We start from the raw sequence: 26,458 nt of genomic DNA on the forward strand, positions 1-26,458 counted from the left end.
GGGAGTGGAGAACATCTCCTTGGTGGGCAGTGTGAGTGAGCTCAGCCCTCAGGTAAGGCATAACCGATTAGAGTACTCCACTCGCTGGCTGGGTGGGGGATCAGCTGGGGCAAAGGACACGTGGCAGGCAGTAACTGGTGTCCAGTTTCCAGGGGACCTGCAGTTTGCGACGGGTGTGGTTTGCGGGGGGCCAGTGGTGGAGGTGGGGGACAGATACAGCCCAGCTTCATCATGGTTGATCATATTACTGGAGTGGAGTGATGATGAGGGGAAGAGCCGGGTGACCTGAGGGAGAGGGGAGATCCCCCAGGAGGGAGTAGAAGGACAGGTTGTCTCAGTAAAGCCCCCTGATAGAGTGGATGGCAGGCAGGCTCTGGGTGGCCCAACTTGCAGAGGGGCCATGGGGCCTGGGTCAGGCTCAGTTTGGTATGGAGATGTGGGTCAGTCCCAAGCTGTGGAGGGCTGGCGGGTCATTGACCTGGACAACGATGATTCTGGGAAGGAGGTGAAGGCAACATTAGAAATGCAGTGGTCACAAGCACACAGGACCTTTTTTTCCAGCAGGCAGCGTGCCCGACTCGGTTGAGCCTTGTGCTGCTTGGCAGGCCTGAGGAGAAGCAAAGGTTGGCCCCTGGGCAGCTAGCCGTATTACGTCAGGAAGAAAGGCACATGCTATGGCAGGGCTCATCAAGGACACTCTTCAGTGTCGCAAGACGGACGGGCAGAGTGACCTCCAGAGTCACGGCACCAGAGAGGCATCATCCTGACTCCATGGAGTGGTGAGGAGGGCTCGGTATGGCCCCTCGTCGACAGCCAATCGAAGGCATCAGGACCTATGGGCAGAAAGACCTCCAGTTGAGCCCTGGAAGGGGACCTCACATAGGTATGGAGAGGAAGAGTCACTGCAGATGATGCTAGATTATGAGGAGGAGAGCATAGACGAAGGAGAGAGGAGGGAGGAGGAGGATTACTGGGGGATGTAGAAGGAATAGTGGCACAGTTTGGAGGGGGATCGGGTTGGGGGCAAGGTGAAATGTTCTTTGCAGGCTGCAAGAGCTGCAGGGAGGCCTGACAGACACTGGAGTGCACTGCAGCAGGCACAGCTGGCGAGGCACAGGGCTCCAGAATAGCCACCAACCTTGGAGCCAGGTATGTTGGCTTTGCTTAACATGGACAAGATGGTATTAGTGGCAGTGCATGCGAAAGAGCCTGACGGGGAGGCTAGGTTATGACAGGGAGTGTATGTACTGGATGCAGGGGTGGGGACAGACATCAAGGTTCACTTGGACAGCGGGGTAGGAGAGGACACAAGACCACAAGCGACAAGTGGAGATGATTCCACAAAAGGGAGAAAGGGGACACTAAAGGGTTAGGCCAGGATCGGGGGCCTCCACAGGGTCTGAGAAGAACAGTGGCATCAAAGAGGCAGTAGCAGAGTCTCAGGTGGAGCCACTGGAGAGTAAGGAGTTGAAAGTCAAGAAGCTCCCATACACGGGTACAGCTAAAACATTGAGAGCACACATTACGCTAGTGATAAAAGAGAACACTTGGAAGGGAGACTATGGAGAGATATTGAAGTTACTACATAGAGAATTAAGGTCCAAAGAAGGGTCGACGGAGGAGGAGTATTAGCTGGTAAAACAGCCCAAGGTGCCGGTTACAATTGAAAATTCGACGGTGGGATTCTTTATATATTTGCCAGTGTCTATTGTAAAAAGTACCCAGAGAAGTCTGTTGCAGTCTTCAAGTACATGGATGTAATCAGAAAAGCGCAGTTAAAGTATGGTGGGCACGAACAGCCACATCAAGACAGCTGGGGAGTCAGCAAAGCAACTGGTAGCCAACTTTTCAGGGGTGGAGGTAAATTGTACTGGGGAAAAGGCTCCTACTTCAGTTAAACTGGAGAAATTGCACTGTGGGTTGGCCCAGTATGACCATAGGGAAGAGGGAGAGCTCTTACTGAATGGGTTCATATGGGGGTTTCACTTAGGATACAGGGAACCGAGGGAGCTTTGTTGGGCTGAGAACCTAAAATCTGTGAGTGCCAACAAAGAAGTGGTATGAAGCAAGTTGGAGAAAGAGGTGCAAAAAGGTTGCATGGCAGGCCTTTTGTGGATTGGCTGATGCAAAACCTTATAGTTTCCCCCACTAGGGTTGTGCCGAAGAAGGAAAAAGGACAGTTTTAGCTAATTCAACACTTCTCTTGGCCAGAGGGCAATTCTGTGAATGATTTTATCCCTGAGGAGCATCTGACTGAATCATACACATCAGTGGATGTTGCACTGACAAAAGAAGTCAGACAGGGAGCGATGATGGTGAGAAGCGACACTGAGTCAGCTTTCCGTTTGCTGCCAATACACCAGGACTTTGAGCTCCTGGGAATGCAATTTGATAGTTTTCGGTGCATGGACAAGGTGCTCCCGATGGGATGGTCCAAATCCTCTGCTGCCATTAAATGCTTTAGCACATTCCTCCAGCAGGTATTTACTAGATGTAGGAAGTTGGCTCTGTATGCACTATTTCAAAGTAAGGAATAGTATGCACAGAGTCCAAGGGTTCCCCTTAGAGGTAAGATAGTGGCAAAAAGAGATAATACTAATGCTCTATTTTGTGGTAGTGTGGTCGAGCAGTAGGCTTATCAAAGGAGTAGTGTTAAGCATTTGTTGTACATACACACAGGCAATAAATGAGGAACACACACTCAGAGACAAATCCAGCCAATAGGTTTTGTTATAGAAAAATATCTTATCTTAGTTTATTTTAAGAACCACAGGTTCAAATTTTACATGTAATATCTCATTTGAAAGGTATTGCAGGTAAGTACTTTAGGAACTTTGAATCATTTCATTAGCATGTATACTTTTCACATAAAACACAATAAGCTGTTTTAAAAGTGGACACAGTGCAATTTTCACAGTTCCTGGGGGAGGTAAAGTAATGTTAGTTTTAACAGGTAAGTAAGTCACTTACAGGTTTCAGTTTTTGGTCCAAGGTAGCCCACTGTTGGGGGTTCAGAGCAACCCCAAAGTTACCACACCAGCAGCTCAGGGCCGGTCAGGTGCAGAGGTCAAAGAGGTGCCCAAAACGCATAGGCTTCAATGGAGAGAAGGGGGTGCCCCGGTTCCAGTCTGCCAGCAGGTAAGTACCCGCGTCTTCGGAGGGCAGACCAGGGGGGTTTTGTAGGGCACCGGGGGGGACACAGGTCAGCACAAAGAGTACACCCTCAGCAGCGCGGGGGCGGCTGGGTGCAGTGTGCAAACACGCGTCGGGTTTGTAATGGTTTTCAATGAGAGATCAAGGGATCTCTTCAGCGTTGCAGGCAGGCAAGGGGGGGGCTCCTCGGGGTAGCCACCACCTGGGCAAGGGAGAGGGCCTCCTGGGGGTCACTCCTGCACAGGAGTTCCATTTCTTTAGGTGCTGGGGGCTGCGGGTGCAGAGTCTTTTCCAGGCGTCGGGAAATGGAGTTCAGGCAGTCGCGGTCAGGGGGAGCCTCGGGATTCCCTCTGCAGGCATCGCTGTGGGGGCTCAGGGGGGACAACTTTGGTTACTCACAGTCGTAGAGTCGCCGGAGGGTCCTCCCTGAAGCGTTGTTTCTCCACCAGTTGAGTCGGGGTCGCCGGGTGCAGTGTTGCCAGTCTCACGCTTCTTGCGGGGAGTTGCAGGGGTCTTTAAATCTGCTACTTGAAACAAAGTTGCAGTTCTTTTGGAGCAGGGCCGCTGTCCTCGGGAGTTTCTTGTCTTTCTCGAAGCAGGGCAGTCCTCAGAGGATTCAGAGGTCGCTGGTCCCTTGGAAAGCGTCGCTGGAGCAGGTTTCTTTGGAAGGCAGGAGACAGGCCGGTAAGTCTGGAGCCAAAGCAGTTGGTGTCTTCTGTTCTTCCTCTGCAGGGGTTTTTCAGCTCAGCAGTCCTCTTCTTCTTGTAGTTTCAGGAATCTAAAGTTTTAGGTTCAGGGGAGCCCTTAAATACTAAATTTAAGGGCGTGTTTAGGTCTGGGGGGTTAGTAGCCAATGGCTACTAGCCCTGAGGGTGGGTACACCCTCTTTGTGCCTCCTCCCAAGGGGAGGGGGTCACATCCCTAATCCTATTGGGGGAATCCTCCATCTGCAAGATGGAGGATTTCTAAAAGTTAGAGTTACCTCAGCTCAGGACACCTTAGGGGCTGTCCTGACTGGCCAGTGACTCCTCCTTGTTGTTTTCTTTGTTTCCTCCAGCCTTGCCGCCAAAAGTGGGGGCTGTGGCCGGAGGGGGCGGGCAACTCCACTAAGCTGAAGTGTCCTGCAGTGCTGTGACAAAGGGGTGAGCCTTTGAGGCTCACCGCCAGGTGTTACAGCTCCTGCCTGGGGGAGGTGTTAGCATCTCCGCCCAGTGCAGGCTTTGTTACTGGCCTCAGAGTGACAAAGGCACTCTCCCCATGGGGCCAGCAACATGTGTCTAGTGTGGCAGGCTGCTGGAACCAGTCAGCCTACACAGATAGTCGGTTAAGATTTCAGGGGGCACCTCTAAGGTGCCCTCTGGGGTGTAGTTTACAATAAAATGTACACTGGCATCAGTGTGCATTTATTGTGCTGAGAAGTTTGATACCAAACTTCCCAGTTTTCAGTGTAGCCATTATGGTGCTGTGGAGTTCGTGTAAAACAGACTCCCAGACCATATACTCTTATGGCTACCCTGCACTTACAATGTCTAAGGTATTGCTTAGACACTGTAGGGGTACAGTGCTCATGCACTGGTGCCCTCACCTATGGTATAGTGCACCCTGCTTTAGGGCTGTAAGGCCTACTAGAGGGGTGACTTATCTATACCTGCATAGGTAGTGAGAGGCTGGCATGGCACCCTGAGGGGAGTGCCATGTCGACTTACTCGTTTTGTTCTCACCAGCACACACAAGCTGGCAAGCAGTGTGTCTATGCTGAGTGAGGGGTCTCCAAGGTGGCATAAGACATGCTGCAGCCCTTAGAGACCTTCCTTGGCATCAGGGCCCTTGGTACCAGGGGTACCACTTACAAGGGACTTATCTGGATGCCAGGGTGTGCCAATTGTGGAATCAAAAGTACAGGTTAGGGAAAGAACACTGGTGCTGGGGCCTGGTTAGCAGGCCTCAGCACACTTTCAATTCAAAACATAGCATCAGCAAAGGCAAAAAGTCAGGGGGTAACCATGCCAAGGAGGCATTTCCTTACACTAGACAAACAGGATACAATTACACACACTACCTGGATGACTTCTTCTTGGTGGGCATGGTGGGCTCCGGACAGTGCAAAAGTTTGTTGGACAGATTCTGGGTCATTATGGAGGACTTAGATGTACCTCTAGCACTGGAGAAGACGGTGGATCCTAGCACAGGATTGATGTTTTAGGGCATTGAGACTGACTCAGGGACAATGATGGCTTGGCTACCAGAGGACAAGAAAGCCGTTATGACTGTTGTTGAATTACGTACTAGGTAGACACAAAGCCACAATAAAAGAGATACAAGTGCTGTTGGGTCACTTGAACTTCGCGTGCCAGTTGGTACGGGCAGCTGGACCTTTTGTAGATGTCTAGGTTTGTCCTTGACAGGGAAAGTCTACCTCATCACCATGTACCCCTACTGACAGTAGTGAAGGAGGACTTCCACATGTGGCCCCTTTTTTGCAATTCTTTAATGGAATGCCTCTGAGGGCTTGGCAGGAGCTGGATTGGGATGCTCAAATATTTTCTGATGCATCGGGTGGCAAGGGTTTTGGTATTTACTGGCAGGGAAAATGGTGCGTTGAGGTGTGGACCCAAGACTGGAAGTGGAGTGGGTGGAGCATTGCCCTCTTGTAATTATTCCCCCTAGTGGTAGCAGTGTCTGTGTCTGGTACGCAGTTGGCACACAAGAAGGTGGTTTTCATGGCTGACAACCTGGTGGTGGTTCAAGTGGTAAACAGGCAGTCTGCCAGGGACCCTCAGGTACTGCAGTTGTTGCGGGTGTTTGTTGTGGGTTGCCTTCGCCATGACATTGCATTCAGGGCAAGACACATGCCGGGAGTGGACAATGACACTGCAGATGTTTTCTCTTGTTCACAGCGGGAGGGGTTCCATAAGCTGGCCACTGATGCGGAACCTGTCAAGACTCAGATGCATCCGGGGTTATGGGCAATAGGAGGCAGAGGATGCTTCCGCTGGTGGTGAACTCTTTGGCAGTCTACACGCAGGAAGCTTACAAGCAGGCCTGGCAGGAATTTTTGCAATACTAGGCCCAGAAGCGACAGGAAGAGTGGGAGAGGGTGGAGGACATGGTACAGTATAATTTGGAGACTGGTAGAGAGGGGAAAATCAAGAGTCACGATTTCAGGGAAATTAGCAGGGATTGCATTTATGGGTAACCCACCTTCGGACTGAGAATTGGGCAGAAGAATATTAGAAGGTTGGGCAATGGAATCAATCAGGGCAGAGCCAACAAGGAGCTTGATACCCTTAGACCTGCTGAAACAGCTTATCGCTTCCCTTCCAGCAATTTGCAGCTGCAGGGAGGAGACTATTCTTTTTAGTACACTGACGTCCTGGATGTTTTTGGGGCATCAAGAGTTTCTGAACTACTGGGCAGTAGAGGCAGGGGAGGCATAGTATGGGATGAGGTGCCCATGAGCCAGGGAGGAGTACAGATATGGGTACATAGTTTCTAACTGGGAAGACGAGCAAAGGGAAGTCTGTATTGTTATGAGCGTACCCATTGGCAGTAGTCTGCCCTTGGCAATGGGGACAGCTGTTACCTGCGCAGTGTGAGGTGACATCGGGCTGGGATTTTCAACACGGGGATAGGAAACCAGCTATGGCTTTCCACCTGTTGACAATTTTGCACAAATACCTCAGGAGCCTAGGCATGGAGGCCTCACACTGTGGTACCCACTCCTTCAGAACAGGTATGGCCACGGAAGCAGGGAGGAAGGGTCGGAGCAGAGACAATATTATGCGGCTAGAGCTGTGGAGGTCAGATTGCTACCAGCAAAAAGTGAGCACGTGGGAGGTGCAAGGATGTGGATGGAGTATCTGATTTTGTCATTTGGGTCTTACAGGTTCGGTGCCTTATCCAGATCTCAGCAATCAGTCAGTTTGGTTGGTGGGAGATTCCTTTATAAAATGGGCACAGAGGTAAGTGGAAGGAAGCAGTCATGGGAGTAACCTGGGCTTGGATCCAGAATTGTACCAGGTATGTTAGGAGGGGAAAGGGGGATGCACTCGAAAGAGTTGTTGCCATGCCTGAAAACATGTATGGTAAGAGGTCTGTGACCAGACATATTGTTAATACATTTAGTTGAGAATGATTTAGTGATTGAAAAGGGCCTAGAAGTCCTTAAAGGTATGAAAAAGGGTCTGTAGTAAATTTAGAGGCTGTGGGTTGGCAGTCAAATAAAGTAAACAGCTTTTGTTCCGCGGAGGTTCTGGCGGGGAGCTCAGAGGCCGGGAGCAATTGAGAGGGCTCGGCGGAAAATCAATAAAGAGATACATTTTTTCTGTGACAGTAGGGGCATTACAGTCGTAGAACATGCACATACTGATCTGCATTTCGAAGATGCAGAGTTTTTTTTAGGGGGAGAAGCAGGACATATGTCCTTCATGGGCATGAAGCTATATTTTTTTCAGAAAAGGGAAAAGTTATGTCTTTTACTAATAGTTCATTAGATCATCACTGGGGGTGGGGGGCAGGAAAAGACTGGGGGCCTTTTTCTGGGTGGTGGGGGCATGGCAAGTTGCCTTGGTATACAGAAATGTATGGTTGGAGAAACTAGCAGCCTAGGTTGAGAAGGAAAGGGTAGATAACAGCATGACTGGAGGAGCTGGGAAGTTAAACGTTTGTTAAGAAATTATGTTAGTTAAAAGTTCATTGTTATGCTAAACTGGAAGGCAGCTTAATGATAGCAAGCAGTCTAAACAGTCTAAGGAAATACAGTATTGCAAGGGCAAAGATGAAGTGGGGGTGCAGAGTAGGGGAGGGTGGTGAGTTACATAGGTGAATTGTTTAGTATAGTGAGGCTGGTAGTTTTGTAAGGCAAAGGCTGATGTTTCTGGATTGTAAGTGCACCTGTTTCCAATAAAGCAGCCTTTTTCACACATAACCCTAGTGTCTGTGGTTGGTAATGCTCCCTTCTTCCCCAATGGGGTTTTTCGGGGGGGAGAGGGGGTACTGCCGACCAGCAGGAGGTCTCCCCACAGGAGGACAGGGGAAATAAAGCAGTCTGCGACTGCTCCGGGCTATTGTGGTCTATATTTGGACTACACAGTAGCCTAGGATATTTAACTGTCCATTTTATGCCACCTGCCACCATTTTGTAGTGGGTGATACAGTGGCTGGTGGTAGTGCTGTAGAGGTTTTTCCCCCCACCCACTCAATCCTTTAGGCAGAGCTGGTTGTAGGGCATTATGAGAGCTAGTTTTAGTCGCAAAGGATAGCTTGTTGGCAAGAGGTACACAGGGGCGTGGAGCATGTTTAGGGTTGTCACTTTGGAGCAGATGCGGGGCATGGCAAATTGCCATGGTCTACAGAAATTTATGATTGGTGAACCTCGCAGTCCAAGGAGAGGGTAGATAACAGCATGCTTGGATGAGCCAGCAAGTTAAATGTTTGTTAGGAAATTATATTAGTTACAAGTTCATTGTTATGCTAAACTGGAAGGCAGTTTAATGATAGCAAGCAGTCTAAACAACTTAAGGAAATACCATATTGCAAAGATGAAACGGGAGGGAGGGAAGGGAAGGGGGTGAGTTACATAGGTGAATTGTTTCGTATAGTGAGGCTCAGGGACGCAACTAGACTGGAATTTTTTTGGGGGGGGCAGACACACAAAGCAATGGAGGCGGAGCTAATACTTCAAACAACTGGGAGCGGACGTATCCTCAGAGCCAATACAACAAAATAATTACAAACTGTGTATTGTAAACATATTGGACAAACCCAAAAGTACTAGCACAAACATGAGTGTGTGTATTTGATGTTTATAGACTGCTTACATAGGATGTTAAAGGAGGGGTTGAAAGAAATAAAGTAACAAGCAGGTTGAACAGATTTCAGTACAAATCACATTAAACAAGTGCTCATAAAGATATTTCAAAATGTTGACCCTTTCTGACAATTCTCAAACAATTACTTCATGGCAGGATAATGTGCCAATTAAGTTTTGTTTACTGCAGTCTAGAAAGGTGCTCTTCTCTCATTGTTGGTTAAAGTTTGTTTACAATCTCTTCATCAGAATGTTGCAACATACGCTTGTTAGAGGCTGCACTCATGCACAGGTTCGAGTTTAGTGGGCTAACACACCTGGGTGGGGTGTATGAGTGACTGGTTTGAGTCCTAATTCATTGCTCATTCTTTCTGAAAAAGACTGAATACCATTCAATTGGCAATATTATAACATGGTAATTATCCGGTCATGAATCTGCTCTATATTAAGCATAACATAGTTGTTGTTAGCATCACCCCCATTGAGCAGTTCTCATATGCAATGCAAGACCAAGCTTCATCCATGCAGTAAGCCATCAAGTTGGCGCTTTGTCCTGTGACTACATCACTCTTGAAAAAACAGAAATAGTGTCTCGGAAGAACATTCATTATTACAAACAACTTTCACTTCTCTTCTTAGACTCACAGGACATACAGTAGCAAAACCACTATAAAATATTAGTGGTAAAGCTTGAATGGACAATGTGCTTCTTAAAATACGTTATATGTTATTAAGTCATTCAGCACTCCTTCTGGGAGAATGACTACAGTCTCTGTAAAGATGGTTCTTAAATGGCTTTTGGTAATTACAGGGAAAAGTGTGAGGTACACATTGAAACAATGGAACTTGTTGCACACAAAGAAGTGTGTTTTCCATGTGTAATGCTTTTGTATTTGTAACCTATAATGCTCAAAGTAATGCTGCAATTGGCAGCTAACCCCTCCCAGGACAATGCTTCTTCTCCAAAAGACAAGCGCCAAAAAAAACACTATTACTGCTGGATTTATTCCAAAGTTGCCACCAGCCCTATATTTAGCACCTGTAGGGAACCACTAAACTCAATGAAACCTATGCATGCCTTGTAGCACCACAAAGGACCACAACAGAGAAAGAGTGCTCATCACTGCCTCAGACAACATACGTATGATCCTGGACAGGGGAGACATGGAGTACCACATCCTCCTGGATCTCTCTGCAGCATCTGACATGGTTTGCCATCCCATCCTTTTCTGATACCTGCAGGAGAATGGCTTCCCAGGACCCAGTGTCCACTAAATCAGTTTCTTCCTGACAGGCAGAATATAGGCTGTCAACCTGGCCCCATACTCATCGGAATCTCACAAACATGCCTGTAGAATGCCACAAGGCTTGCCCCTCAGCCCTACCTCCTTCAATGCTTACATGTTCCCTCTGGCCAGGGTTATCTATGACCACAACATCGACATGACATCCTCTCCTACACTGATGACACGCAACTCAAAATCTCCCTCTTAGACAAGACCCACAATGCATGGAAAAAGTTCACAGCCTGCATGACCGAAGTTGCCAACTTGATGAAGTCATCTATCTAGAGCCAAACACCGACAAGACAGTAGTAGTGATTTTCAGCAAGCACACCTTACCAAGGGACTTCACATGGTGGTGGACCAGCATTAGACTCACACCCACGCCGGGGGCCTCAGGATCATCATTGACATCAAACTGGACATGACTGCTCAAGTAACACCATCAGTGCATCTTTCTTTCACGCCCTCCACATACTGAGGAAAATCTTCAAATGGCTCCCAAGCAACACCCAAATGACCATTACACATGCCATGATCACCATCAAACTGGACAACAAGAGCACTCTCTTTCCATCTGTACTGCATACAGCAGGTGCCAATGGGCACCAGAAAACCAATGAAGATCAATAAATGCCAAATATTGCCACAATTAGGAGGTGTAAGCAAATTAATCACCTCCACTGGCTTGTCCTCTTGTGAGGGACCTAGAACATACCTGTCACCTTTTTCTAAATCAACATTTCATAGAGTTTGAATATGGCAATTACATCAACTGATGTGCTAAAATGCCCCAACCTCATTTTTTGTGAAGTGATATGTTTGCACAAAGTTGCAATGCAGTGTTTAATCGAATAGAGGTCTAGATAGACATCTCTTTGTCAATTTTCACCAACCCACAGCACAATCACAGTTTGGTCCATTTATATCATACATGAAGTAATAGGCGATTCCTCTCCAACTCACAATGTTCAATGCAGAAATAGCCTATGCCCTTTCTTCATACAATTAAACGCAGTGCTCTGTGATGGTAGCCATAAGACCCAGGTGTTCTGTCAGGAAAGCTATTGTCATTTTGCCATTGTTGGTAAGTTTTTCCCTCAGTAAAAACGATTCCCCTTTTTCTTGTACCGAAAGTTGGTTGCAGTGGCATCCTCACTCTGGGTGGCTCTTGCGGAGGCTGTTCTTGGAACTAGCTTCTTCAGGTTTAACTGCCACTCATGATGGTGGCCACAAATCTTTGTGAGGTCAGTGCTCTAGTGTTTCTACCTACGTCTCGTGCTGAAGCTTCCCTCCAGCTGTTTCCCTCTGAGAGCTGTTGTGAGAAAGTAGCCTCTTTCTAGCATGGTTACCCCCACTTTTGGCCTGTTTGTGAGTGTGAGCTTTGCCTGTCTCACTGGGATCCTGCTAGCCAGGACCCCAGTGCTCATAGTTTGTGGCCTATGTGTGTTGTCAGTAGTGCTTAACTGTGTCACTTCCAAATTAGTCACTATAGTTTAGTAACTTCATTTACCAATTCCAATTGGCACACTGGACCCCCCTTATAAGTCCCTAGTATATGGTACCTAGGTACCCAGGACATTGGGGTTCCAGGAGATCCTTATGGGCTGCAGCATTTCTTTTGCCACCCGTAAGGAGCTCAGATAAACCCTTTCACAGCACTGCCACTGCAGCCTTTATGAAATAGTGCACACAATATTTCACAGCCAATTCACAATGTCTAACCTTCATTTACTGAAGGCTAGGTGCAAGGTTATTAAGTGTGAGGGCACCCTTGCACTAGCAAAGGTGCCCCCACACTGTCCAGGGCCAAATATCCAGAATTCATGAGTGCGAGGATACCATTACACACGTGCATTACATATAGGTCAATATCTATATGTAGCTTCACAATGCCAACTCGGAATATGGCCATGTAAGGTGTCTAAGATCATGGAATTGTCCACCCCATTCAGAATCTGGTATTGAGGGGCCAATCTCATGCATCCTGGGGGCTCCACCATGGATCCCCAGTACTGCCAAACCAGCTATCTGAGGCTTGCACTGCAGCTACAGCTGCTACCACCTCACAGACAGGGTTCTGCCCTCCTCGGGTCTGAGCAGCTCAGTCCCAGGAAGGCAGAACAAAGCATTTCCTTTGGGAGGAGGGTTTTCAACGCTCTCCGTTTGGAAATAAGTGTTACAGGCTTGGGAGTGGTAGCCTCCCAGAGCCTCTGGAAATGCTTTGAAGGGCACAGATGGTGCCTTTCTTGCAGAAGCCAGTCTACACCGGTTCAGGGACCCCCAGTCCCTGATTTGGTGTGAAACTGGACAAAGAAAAGGGGAGTGACCACTCCCCTGTCCATCACCACCCCAGGGGTGGTGCCCTGAGCTCCTCAAGTGTGTCTCTGGCATTAGCCATCTTGTTTTCCAAGGTGTGGGGACACTCTGGAGATCTCTGAGTGGCCAGTGCCAGCAGGTGATGTAAGATACCCCTCCTGATAGGTGCATACCTGGTTAGGTAGCCAATCCCCCTCTCAGGGCTATTTAGGGTCTCTCCTCTGGGTTCCTCATCAGATTCAGCTTGCAAGTTTCCACCAGGAATCCTCTGCAACTTCTGCTTCAGCTTCTGACTGTCGGATCAACCGCAGACTGCTCCAGGAACTGCTGTAACTGCAACATAGTATCCAGAAAGGCTACTGTGACCCTGCAACTTCAGCTCCAGCCAGAAACTGCAACAGTTTCCTAGGCGTGCATGCTCTGAGGACTCCCTGCCTTCACCCTGCAACAGAAGAACTGAAGGAACCTCCCATGTAGTGACAGAGTCACTTCCCTTCTCCAGCAGGCACCTTCCAAGATGAAGACCAGTTCTCTGGGACTCCTCTCCTGGAGATGAGCATGCTTCCTGGAACACAGACTGTCCAAAGGTCCAGCTGTCCAAATTTAGCAGAGGTAAGAGCTTGCCTTCCCGGTTTGCGACAGTACCCCTGTGCACTGCATCATCTCTAGCTCATGAGGCCTCTGTGCACTATTTACAAGAATCCTTTGTGCACAGCATGGGCCAGGTCCTCAGCACTCCATCCTGTGACGCACAACTCGCTGAGTTGTTCTCCGGCGGCATGTGACCTTCTTTTGTAGTGCTGCAGCAACCGCAATTTGCACCTTCTTTGTCCCTGTCTACTGGGACTCCCGTGGGTACTGCCTGGTCATCTGTGGGTTCCCTCCAGAGTTGGTACCCTCCTCTGCCTCCTCAGTCCAAGTTGAGGCCCTCAGGTCCCTCCTGGGTCCAGGCAGTGCCATTTTGACACAAACCGCAACATTGCTTTAACTAAGACTTGTTGGATGAATCCTGCGCTGCAACTTGTCTGCATCCAACATCTCGAAGTGGGACATCTCTTGCATCATGCAGGAACCAGCAGCCATCTTCTTTGGTGCCCTTCTGCAGACTTCTAACCAGCGAATCCTCTTTTGCACCCTCTTCTAGGTTGGCAGGGGCTCCTGTCCTTCCTGGAATCTTCTGCAACTTCTGGACTTGGTCACTGCTCTTCACAGGTCTTCAGGTCCAGGAATACATCATTTGTTGCTTGCAGTCTTGCTTGGTTTTTGCAATAACTCTTATCATGACTTGTAGTTTGTCCTGAGGAAACTTGCAGTACTTTACTCCTACTTTCCTGGGCTCTGGGGTGGGGTATTTTACTCACCTTTGTGGTTTTCCTACACTTCCAGCGCCCCTCTACACACTACACTTGCCTAGGGGGGAATTCATGATTCGCATTCCACTTTCTTAGTATATGGTTTGTGGTGCCCATAGGCCTATTGCATCCTATTACATTCTATTGTATTTTCTACTGTTTGCACAATTCTGTGACTATTCACTTACCTGATTTTGGTATCTGATGTATATATTGTGTATAATACTTACTTCCAGAAGGAGTATTGCCTCTAAGACATTTTTGGTCTTTATTTCACTAAAATAAAGTACATTATTTTTGGTAACACTGAGTATTGTCTCTGATTGTGTATAAGTACTGTGTAACTATAGTGATATTGCAGGAGCTTTGCATGTCTTCTAGTTCAGCCTAAGCTGCTCTGCTACAGCTACCTCTAGACAGCCTAAGCTGCCACATCACTGATTACATTTCACTAATAAGGGATAACTGGACCTGGTATGAGGTGTAAATACCTAGGGTACCCACTGCAAACCAGGCCAGCCTCCTACAGCTGTGCACTTCAACTGTCATCCTGAGGAGAATGAGCAGTGTTCCTGAGCTGCTTCATTTCATAGAGAGCTCCAGTCTTGAGTAATTAATTATTTTCCTTGTTACGATGAGCACACCAGCTACCTTTTCCCTTCTGGAGAAGCTGAATCTCTTCCTTCTTCCAACAACTGGCTGTCGGCTTTCTGAGGAGAATTTGTTTTGGCTTAACAGAACTTCAAGCAACTGCATTAAGGAATCCTTTTGTATGATTTCCAGACTTGCCAATATATATATTTATGTACACATATATTCAAAAACTCTTCACCTTGCAGACTTGTCAGCCTTAGAGACAACCCTCAGTGCTCAGACTAATTCCTAGAGACTGTGATTGAGAAAACTGAACCTTGAGAAGGAGTGTTCGTTTCCTGTAAAAGACATTAGTAGATTGAATATTTGTGAACCTTTGAACTGTTCTCCAAGAACCTTGGATACCTCTGACTTCTGGAGAAAAGAAGATATTAAGTTAACATTGATCTCTTAGAAAGAGGCTAGTATCTCCAAAGATCCAGGTTAGGAGAACAATAGAATTGGGTGAATGTGAATGGCTGAACAGTTGAATGCGCAGTAGGAATGTACTTATTTATGCTCTTATCACCCGACTGCAGGTCCTTCCTTTAAAGAAATCCCAATAAGAAGAAAGGTGCAGGTTACAGAAGCACACACTGAATATCCTATCCTCAAGTGGGAAACAGGCTGGAAGTGGATCTGGAGGCGGTCTCTCTTTTTCTTTTCCCATTCCCCTTTCCCCCTAGCGGATGCAGGGTTCAGATAATCAGTAAAGTCTGAGCACGCATCTGTTGGAGGGAGTTGGGTAAAAGGCATCTGCTCCTGTGGAAGTTTGATTTAATGGGTAATCTCCTGCCATGTTCCATCCCAGATAGGTACTGAACCAAAGGATTCCAAATCCCACAAAATTACGGTTAGAGATATGGTTTCTGGTTGCCTAGGGTATGCACCTAAGCCAGGCAGAACCCACCACTCTAGTAAGGGCAAGTAAGGCACACACCAAGATAACCCGTGCTCACACCCTGGTAACTTGGCACAGAGCAGTCAGGCTTAAATCAAGAGGCAATGTGTAAATCCAATGCGCAACACGCTTATACCAGCGACACAATAAATACACCACAAAAGAAACTCCACACAGGTTTGTATAAAAATATGTTTCTACATTGCGTATACCACATAAGACACAAAATTACATAAATAATAAATACGGTGCATATCATGTAATCACTGACACACTACTCGTTATCCTGGTAATGCAATTGTCAGAAACGGTATACAACAAACTATCATGGCATGAACTGCAATAGTGTGAGTAGGAACAAGCGCATAAATTACCAGGCACCACGGTGAGTACAGAAATCACCACCTATCACCCACAGTGCATCAGTATTAAGAAGCCCTTGCAACCTTCGGGACCCCTGATCTCCGAAGAGCAGGGTTACGGTACTTGTAGAACATATGGTAAAAAAAAGGGAATTCAGACACAGGAGGAGGGCACAGAATCACCTGTGACCTACTAGGGATGATACAGTAATTAGACCGGTTCTTACATGAGGCAAAGCCACGTCATAGTGGCAAATGGGGTCTCAATTACGGATTCACCCCTCAAGGCAGGAAACCATCCAGTGAACCAATGCCCCACAGTGCCACCCACTGGGGGACATCCACTGTAGATACCAGCAGGGAGACCTCAGCTAACCCCTCCACCCCCTCACTCCCCTCTTCGTGCTGGATTGCAAGTGTTGCTTCCGAAACATGGCCCGTTCTGACAGGCCTGGCTGCCTGGCCTGGAAGAAACGTGGGGCAGCGGTGCCTCCTCCAAATTTTTAACAATATCTCAGTTGTCCAGTGGTCCAAAGACATGGGGACCCTCTTAAGGTCCAGATGGTGCAGCAGGGGGCTTTGGAAGATCTCTTCCGGGGAACGGGTTTGCTCGACGTTGTGATGGTCCCTCTCTGCAGTGGTGTCTCCCGGGAAGCTCCGGTTGTCCCTGAAATGTGGGGGGAGAGACGGGCACTCGCAGGAGGATGTCCGTGCACCTAATGGTACTCTCCCTCGGCAGGTGCAGCAATGGGACCCGCACATCGTCCTGGCATCGATTCAGTGAAAGGCAAAGCAGTGAAAGGCAGACAGCACACTAGGCAGAGAAAGATGCTCAGCTCAACACTAGCTGGCCCAGGAGTGCACAACATATGCTGTTTGAAAAGATAACACCCAAAGACTTAGGTGGCTGAACTTGGGAGTCACACAGCCAATGCAGAGGTATTTCAGGGGATCCTTGTCAGTCCCTGAAACCCCCCACAAGTGAAGGGAGGGGAGTAATTCACATGTCCCTGGAGAGCACAAAAGCAAAGGACAGGCAACAGGCCAGCACATTAGGGTCCTAGTAGCAAAATGGCAGTCCTTTGCACAGCTCAGCCAGTCAGCAGAACAAAACTAGTAATTTCGATGGTGGTTTTCCTACTGGCAAAATGGCAATACTCTGGCAGACCAGAGTCAGGCAGCAGCTGGCAGCCGGGCAACAAATAGAAAAGCAATCCAGTGAGTCCTTTATGCCACCCAGCAGGAGCAGGACAAAACAGAAGAGCAGCCCAGAGGAGTCTTCTTGGGCAGTGCAGCAATCCTTCTTACAGAGGTTCAGTCCCAGTTCCAAAAGTGCTCTAACAATCACGGGCAGCCCCGTATTATACTCAAAAATGTATTTGGAGAAAGGGATGACTTCAAAGGAACCCTTTCAAGTGAAACACAACCCACTTCCAACCCAGCCCTGGCTCCAGACACCAGTAAGAGGCAATCATCCCAGAGTGTGAGGGCAGGACACAGCCTATTGACATGTAAGGTGTCAACGAACCCCCTCTCCCAGCCAGGATGACTATCAGTACGCAGATAGATGCAGATGCCTCTCCTGTCACACCTAGCCCCTCCTGTCTTGTGGCTGTCTGGAAAGTATGCACAAAGTGTAGTTGTCACTCTGGCGGTCATTCCAACCAGGCGGGAACCGCCAATCGGCCGCCATGCGGCCAAAAGACCGCTGCCGGCATTCCAACCTTCCCGCTGGGCCGGCGGGCACTAACCATGTTAGCGCCCGCCGGCCAAGCGGGAAGGAGGCCTGCAACACAGAAGCCGGCTCCGAATGGAGCCGGCGGTGTTGCGAGCGTGCGACGGGTGCAGTTGCACCCGTCGCGCTTTTCACTGTCTGCGAGGCAGACAGTGAAAAGCTTCATGGGGCCCTGTTAGGGGGCCCCTGCACTGCCCATGCCAGTGGCATGGGCAGTGCAGGGGCCCCCAGGGGCCCCAGGACACCCGTTACCGCCAGCCTCTTCCTGGTGGTGAAAACCGCCAGAAACAGGCTGGCGGTAAGGGGGTCAGAATCCCCATGGCAGCGCTGCTTGCAGCGCTGCCATGGCGGATTCGCCCAGCCGGGGCAAAAACGGCGGGAAACCGCCGGCCCCGGTTTTCTGACCGCGGCTTTACCGCCGCGGTCAGAATGGGATTGGAAGCACCGCCAGCCTGTTGGCGGTGCTTCCGTCATCCGCGACCCTGGCGGTACTAGACCGCCAGGGTCAGAATGACCCCCTCTGTCTGAGACATGGGTTGGAGTCAGGCTGCAAAGCACATAGTTATAAGCACAGAGAAATGCCCACTTTCTAAAATTGGCATTTCTAAAATCGTAATGTAAAATCCATCTACACCAGTAAGCAGGATTTCTCACTATGATTCCAACCATGCCCACTCTACTACTCTCAGATCAGAAATGACCACTAATATATAAAGGAATTCACAATGCTAACCTATTCCACAGTAGTGGAACACTGTTTGTCACTACTAGGACATGCAAAAACAAAAAAGTACATGTCCCATAGGGCTATCTAGGGCCTACTTAGGAGTGACTCAGGTGTAGTGAAAAGGGAGTTTAGGCTTTGGCAAGTAGTTTGCATTGTCAAGTCAATGTGGCAGTAAACTGCGCACAATGAATTGACAATGCTACTTCTGTGGGTGTTGCAATCGGTGCTGTAGGTCCACTAGCAGCATTTAATTTACAGGCCTTGGATATATACTATACTGCTTTACAAGGGAAAAACAGGTAAATTAAATATGCAAAACAGGTGTAAGCCAATCATACCAGGTAGTTTTAGGGGAGAGAACACATGCACCTTAACACTGATTAGCAGTGGTAAAGTGCCTAGAGTCCGAAAGCCAACAAAAATAGGGTGAGCACGATAGGAAAATAAAGGCAAAACGTTTGGGGATAAGCCTGCAGAAAAGGCCATTTCCAACTATTACCTATTTGCCTATGCCAAAAAGTGTGTGTGTAATTTTCTCTAGCACAAGATTCTGTCATAGTTTCTGAAACTAATACATGATGTTCACATATTGATTTGTTCTAATAAAAATGACAAGAAAGAAGAGGATAGGGGTTACGTTTGTGCTGTGGGGTTAAATCACAGTGAAGAAGATGCTGAGTTTATTATCCTTTCATTGTAAAAGGATTTGCAGCGCTTCCTGCTGGCGGGGATGACACTCCTCGCCATAGCGGAGGCGTCGCCACTGCAGGCTACCAGCCCGTCCTGCAGCCAATCCTGATGCTGCTCAGTGTCAGTATAGGCTGGGAGTGCCTAGCCAGAGTGGTCCCAGGAAGACTGGGAGCCTGTGCCTGCTTACTCAAGCCGGCAACACAGTGCCTACTGCGCATGTGTGTTTGGCCAGCCCAAGACGGCTGGCCAAACATACATGCGCACTGATGAAAGTGCACATTGCACTCCCCTAATCCTCATCATCCCCAATACCCGCCCCTTTAACAAACAAAACAATAATAAACCTGTGTTAGAAATGGGGTCTTTGGTTGACAGTCAGGTTACCCCCTGTTCAAGCAAGGACCCTCACTCTAGTCAGGGTAAAAGAGAATCACCCTCAGCTAACCCCTGCTTACCCCCTTGGTAGCTTGGCAGAGCAGTAGGCTTAGCTTCAGAGTGCTAGGTGTAAAGTATTTGTACCAACACACACAGTAACTTAATGAAAACACTACAAAATGACAACACCAGTTTAGAAAAATAGGGAATATTTATCTAAACAAAACAAGACCAAAACGACAAAAATCCAACATACACAAGTCAAGTTATAAATTTTTAAAGATTAAACTAAAAAACAGCGCTTAGAAACAAAAATGCTTTGATGAGGTGTTAACACGGCATCGTTACAGAGTCGTTCCCTACAAGCTGACACCAGCGGCGCCGGACACAGAGTCGCATAGACCCCCATGTACAGTACCTTTGGTGAAGAGTGAAAACAAGTCGGGGATCGCGGTGTCTGTGCAAAGCGTTGAATCTGCGCACTTCGAGCGGCGTCGGTCATGATGTGGTGCGGCGACTTCCACGGAGTCGCGGACTTCAGCGGGCTGCAGCGGCGTCAGGGGTTGCGAAGAGTGTCACGTTCCAGCGAAGGTCACGGCGTCCGGTGCAGACGGCGTCCCCGGATTTAGCAGCAGCGTCGGTCCGGAGTCGTCCAAAGTCGATTTCCTTGGATTTCCACCAGCTTTCCTTTCAAGGGCCCATGCACTGGACAGGGCACCACTTGTCAGAGCAGGAGTCTCTCCAGAGACTCCAGGTGCTGGCAGAGAGAAGTCTTTGCTGTCCCTGAGACTTCAAACAAAAGGAGGCAATCTCCAAATCAAGCCCTTGGAGATTTCTTCACAAGATGGAAGGCACACAAAGTCCAGTCTTTGCCCTCTTACTCTGGCAGAAGCAGCACTGCAGAAAAGCTCCACAAAGCACAATCACAGGCAGGGCAGCACTTCTTCCTCAGCTATTCAGCTCTTCTCCAGGCAGAGGTTCCTCTTGGTTCCAGAAGAGTTTCTAAAGTCTGTAGTTTTGGGTGCCCTTTTTATACCCAATGTCTCCTTTGAAGTAGGCCTACTTCAAAGTAAAGTCTCTTTTGAATGTGAAATCCTGCCCTTCCCAGGCCAGTCCCCAGACACTCACCAGGGGGTCAGAGACAGCATTGTGTGAGGACAGGCACAGCCCTTTCAGGTGTAAGTGACCACTCCTCCACTCCCTCCTAGCACAGATGGCTCATCAGGAAATGCAGACTAAACCCCAGCTCCTTTTGTGTCACTGTCTAGTGTGAGGTGCAACCAGCCCAACTGTCAAACTGACCCAGACAGGGAATCCACAAACAGGCAGAGTCACAGAAATGGTATAAGCAAGAAAATGCTCACTTTCTAAAAGTGGTATTTTCAAATGCACAATTTTAAAATCAACTTTACTAAAAGCTGTATTTTTAAATTGTGAGCTCAGAGACCCCAAACTCCACATGTCCATCCGCTCCCAAAGGGAATCTACACTTTAATCAGATTTAAAGGTAGCCCCCATGTTAACCTATGAGAGGGACAGGCCTTGCAACAGTGAAAAACGAATTTAGCAATATTTCACTGTCAGGACATATAAAACACATTACTATATGTCCTACCTTAACCATACACTGCACCCTGCCCATGGGGCTACCTAGGGCCTACCTTAGGGGTGCCTTACATGTAAGAAAAGGGAAGGTTTAAGCCTGGCAAGTGGGTACACTTGCCAAGTCGAATTTACAGTGCATATTTACACACACAGACACTGCAGTGGCAGGTCTGAGACACGATTACAGGGTTATTTGTGTGGGTGGCACAACCAGTGCTGCAGGCCCACTAGTAACATTTGATTTACAGGCCCTGGGCACCTCTAGTGCACTTTACTAGGGACTTAACAGTAAAACAAATATGCCAATCATGGAGAACCAATTACATACACATCTTAAACAGGAGCACTTGCACTTTAGCACTGGTTAGCAATGGTAAAGTGTCCAGAGTAATAAAAACAGCAAAATCAGAGTCCAGCACACATCAATAACCTGGGGAACAGAGGCAAAAAGTTAAGGGAAACCATGCCAAGGATGAAAAGTCTAACAACCTGGTTTAATATAATTTGTTTGTTAAAGGTTTTGCAGCTGGTTGCTGCTGGTTGGGGGGGGGGGGCGCGCTACTTGGATAAATCTCATTTTAGAAGTTTATCCAATATTTTCATGCCATACACTCTTTTGTAATAAAGCAAACACGTAGAAAGAAAACAGACATTCATCTTGCAGTAACTGAATAGCCCCAAAGACGTTTAATCAAACACAACGAGCTATCGAACCGTTCATGGTGTACTGGGAGATTAGTTGAGAGGGAAACATCAGCAGAGAGGGCGAGAGAAAAATAAACGGCAAATAAAATAAAAAATAAAAAATACCCGGCCCACTTGAGAGAGCATAAGCATAAGAGAGAAACCACGAGATCTGTCAAGACAGTTCAGTTTTTAAAAGGAACGTTTTTGCGCTGATAAGAGCAGCGCCAAAAAGCCAAGCCCTGCTTTACATGTCACCCGAACGCAGGTAAAGGGAACGCTTCCAGCGCACAGGAGATGACAGCTGGTCGAGGGAACATCTACTGGGCAATGTCTACATTACCTCTGTGTATCCTGTGGCTGCGGGTCCCAGAGCTGCAGGTGTCCCTCCTACACGGCAGTGGTGCTCGAGTGTCCTGTGCCGTGCACAAAGGAGGAAAGTCAGGCAGTACGCGTCAGATACCATCCAGAAATGTTCAATAACTTCCCTTCCAAGTACTGTGTCCTAGACCAACACTACCCAGTATAGCTGAGCTGTTAACCCAACTGTGCCTGGCAAATAATTGCCCGTAGTTCCCCAGTATAGCAGTGCCTAGCTCAGCAGGCTCAGTGTCAAGCAGTGCTTAGTAAAACAGTGCCCAGCTCACTAGAGCAGTGTCCGTGCAGAATGCTTCGATCCTGTCGATGTCCTTCTACCTCCCTCTGGTGTTTGGAAAAGCCGGTGGCAAGTCACGTGACCTAGCAGAAGAATTTGGCCAAAAAGCTGTAATTCTGTTTTCAAGTTGTGGTTTTTCGAGTTCGGTTTGGATGATACCCTGCCCCTACTCCCCCCCCCCCCCCACCTCCCCATTCACCCATGGATACTGACATGCGGAAAGCGTTCGTTATTTGTAAAATGTTTTTTTTAAAAATCCTTTCACTTTTCTGTGTGTGCACATGCTAAATGGGCTTTTTGAAAAATAGGCTGGTACTGTTTTATGAGGGTTGACTATTGCTCACTATGACGTCACTGTGAATTAAATATGCCAATTAGTCACCCCAGTATTTGTGCCTTGCCTGTAATTGGATGAAAGATTGTGTCTTGGAGACATGAGGCATTGCGGGGACGGTAACATCGAACCACACTTAGGGTGACCACCTGACATCGAGGCAAATTGTGAACAGGACTGTAAAAAAATCAGGACACCCTTTCCCTCATTGGACAGTCTCTCGCCAGGGGCAACATCACCCGCTTCTGCCCTCAGAGCTTGCTGGTAGTTTCAGTTCATTTTGAGAGTTTTATTTCACCAGGACATCGGATACCCAGGTCCTATGCATTCAACATTATAGTACATTCTGGGAAATGCAGTCTTGTTAGGTTACACTGGACTCATGATCGGTAAGCAGGATAGAAGTCGAAGGTGGGTGTAGCTGTAAGAGTGCACCCACAACCACTATTTTTAGAGATTGCACAAACAGCAGCAGAAAACAAACATGCAGTAATAGCAAGTTTGACTGTTAAAAATCCTCAGCACATCCTGTTTATTCTCTAAACGCCGTTTACATATGTAATACTAAATTCCTTAAACCAGTTAAAAATAGCGTCTCTTTCAAGCGTTTCCGAACTCAATTGCACACTGATACGCGGAAAGCGTTCGCTATTTATAAAATGTAAAAAAAATCCCTTCACTTTTCTGTGTATGTACATGCTAAATGGTCTTTTTGTAAAATAGGCTGGTTCTGTTTATATTGGGAAATAGTATGAGGGTTGACTATTACTCACTATGACGTCACTGTGAATTAAATCTGGCAATTAGTCACCCCAGTATTTGTGCCTTGCCTGTAACTGGATGACTGGATGAAAGATTGTGTCTTGGAGACATGAGGAATTCGTGGACAGTAACCTCGAACCACGCTTAGGGTGACCACCTGGCAAGGAGGCAAATTCTGGGCAGGACTGTAAAAAATTCAGGACAAAGGCTCAAAATTCAGTAAAAATATTTAGGACGAAGGTTCGAAAATCAGGACAAAAATTCAAGAACAAACGCCAGTTTTAGAGAGACACCAAAGAGAGGCCATACCCCATTACGTTATCAGTGCATTTATTTACTCCTTTTTTTTGTTTACACAACACTATTTATTCACTGTAGTATTTTTGTGATTGCCTCCTGGTATGCTCTATTCAGATGTCACATTACGTCCTTGTTCAGTAGTAAATTAATGCCCTTCAGCACTGTGTCAAGGCCGTTATCTCGATCCAATCTTTCTTGAAGATAAAGCAACATCAAAATTTTGCTTATGTTTCTAAACATTTTAAAATCCATGGCAAACAGTCTTGGAAACATTAAGATAAGTAATCTTGTGCTAGTTTAAACAGATTGAATGAAAACATCTGGCTCACCTCTACTTCCAATGGACTTTCAACCTAAAACAAATGTAATGAAGCAGAGCAGATGGCATGGGTGACAGTCTTGATAGGGTGTCTGACCTTATTTGTTTTTTTATCTTTAATTTATAAGGGGATGCGTTAGAGGTTAGATGGTCCTTTTGACTACGCTTAGAGTAATTCCCACCATTGGACCCAATTTCAGTACCAAACGATATCGGTATCGATCAATAACATCAATGATCTTGGGAGTCAGTAATTTCCATATACCGTGACCCCTCGAGCCATGCATAACCACAACTTTATGTAAATGTTACAATGTTTATTTCCCTATATTAATAATGCTAATATCATGTAACTTAATCTCAAAATCAAATGCTAAACATACAGAAACAACACTGGTTGACCAAATCGCCTAAAGAATCTCAATTTAATCAAATTGTCTATTGTTACGCACTCTAGAATTACAGTACAAATCAATAGCAAGAATAACTACGCAATAGAAATAGCATACAGTTAGATTCAGCAAATAAATTACATCAACTGTTGTTAATATTTAGTTAACATTCTCTTTGAGTCTCCTAGCTAACCTTCCGATTAGAAGAGCATGTTTGGGCTTCATGCAAAACAATATAGTCAACACAAATTTGGAAAAACATCCAGCTATGGCTCTATCAAAATTAGTGGTTGGTACCTTGGGACAAAAGACAAAATACATCAAGAACAATAACATTCTGATATACCTCTCTGTGATATGGATCCGCTAACTGCGATGGTCTTCGTCAATTGGGCATCTGTTCGGTCATCAGCATCGGAATATAGCAATAAAGTTCAAGAGAGAAAAAATGTCTCAGGAATAGAAATAATCTGAATGACCCTTTTCAGTAGAAGATTAAGGGGGTCAATACGACCCTGGCGGCCGGCAGTAAGTTGGTGGTAACACCGCCAACAGGCTGGCGGTGTTCCGCCAGCAATTATGACCGTGGCGGAAAAGCCATGGCCATACCGCCGGCCCCTCCACTTTCCCGCCGGGTTTCCGTCTGGCAGTCATAATCACCGCAAGCACCGCTGCCCTGGGGATTATGAGTCCCCGACCGCCAGCCTGTCTGTGGCGGTACACACCGCCATTGAAAGGCTGGCAGTAAGGGGACTTGGGGTGCCCCTGGGGGCCCCTGCACTGCCCATGCACTTGGCATGGGCAGTGCAGGGGCCCCCAGGCATAGCCCAGTCGCGCATTTCACTGCCCGAATTTCAGGCAGTGAAATGCGCGACGGGTGCTACTGCACCCGCTGCACATCAGCATTGCCGCCGGCTCTATTACGAGCCGGCAGCAATGTTGATGTGAAATTTCCGCTGGGCCAGCGGACGGTAACACTGTTACCGTCCGCTGGCCCAGTGGAAATGTCATAGTAGGGAGCCAGGAATACCACCGGCAATGGCGGTATTCTGTCTCCCGCGGCCTCGATGGTCTTTTTACAAGACCGCTGAGGTCGTAATTACCCCCTAACAAAGAAAAATGAGCTTTCTCCTCTCCGTGGAGTCGGGCTAAGTTAAAGCTCTCTAGGACTCTTCCCACTTTGGTATTGGTCCAAGAATCATACGTTTACATTTTGTCCAATGAAATTATAAATTCAAATCTAAGATATAACTCAACGGTCTTTCACATGTGGATGATTGGCTCCTCTTCTCCTGTTCCCATCATCGGGCTCGTCAGGTAACAATTTTGTATCTCTCTGTCCTCCAGTCAGTACATCCATTGTTAGCTCCTGGGAACATCGCTTTCACACACACTAAACTCTACAATGTATTGATAGCTAATACAGCATATTCTAGCAAGCAGTTCTCATGGGAAAGAAAATAATTTACTAGCATTTGGTCAACAAAGAGGAAAAATACAAATATCCATTTCTCTACAGAGCTATTTTATGTGAATCATTTAAACAGTGCAACCTAACATGAGGCTGTTCAACTAGGCCCAAGACCTCGCTAACCGAAGGCCTACAATCAATAAAGCAAGTACATAAATAGTAATCATTAATATAACATACTACTACATTTTGCTAAACATGAGCACAACATTTCATATTAATAAGCAATTATTAAGGACACTTCGTGTATACTAGCGGCCACTCAAGTAGGCACATTTTCAAAGTCGTGTATTATTGTTTCTATATTAATTCATTTTCTATGCAGATTCAACATTCAGAATACATGAAAATGTATTAGTAAAAAATTCAGTGTTAACAATCCCTCCTCTGATGACTATATATGTCATCACACTTACATCTTCCCACACAATATTTCCCTCCTCTGATAATTTTCTATTCTCTTTTCCTTAACCACATGGTACAATTTACATACTCCCCATGCTCCAATTACGCAAATCATAATTATCAATATCCCTTGTCTTATTTTCAATATTATCCATTTTCCTAAGTTGCCAAGCCAATTTCCCACGGAAGCAA

At 47.1% G+C, this 26,458-nt stretch overlaps 1 protein-coding gene across 1 annotated transcript in view; it reads right to left on the bottom strand.

The window, feature by feature from the left end:
* The window catches only part of LOC138285242 (NXPE family member 4-like), a 277,129-nt gene extending 254,812 nt beyond the window's left edge, over positions 1-22,317 (bottom strand). Inside the window, exon 1 of the mRNA XM_069224934.1 lies at positions 21,972-22,317. The gene's annotated coding sequence lies outside the window, so the exon portion shown is untranslated. The remainder of the gene's footprint in view (positions 1-21,971) is intronic.
* Positions 22,318-26,458: the final 4,141 nt, after the last annotated feature.

This window comes from Pleurodeles waltl, chromosome 3_1 (assembly GCF_031143425.1).
Source record: "Pleurodeles waltl isolate 20211129_DDA chromosome 3_1, aPleWal1.hap1.20221129, whole genome shotgun sequence".
In the NCBI taxonomy this organism is placed as follows: Eukaryota; Metazoa; Chordata; class Amphibia; order Caudata; family Salamandridae; genus Pleurodeles; species Pleurodeles waltl.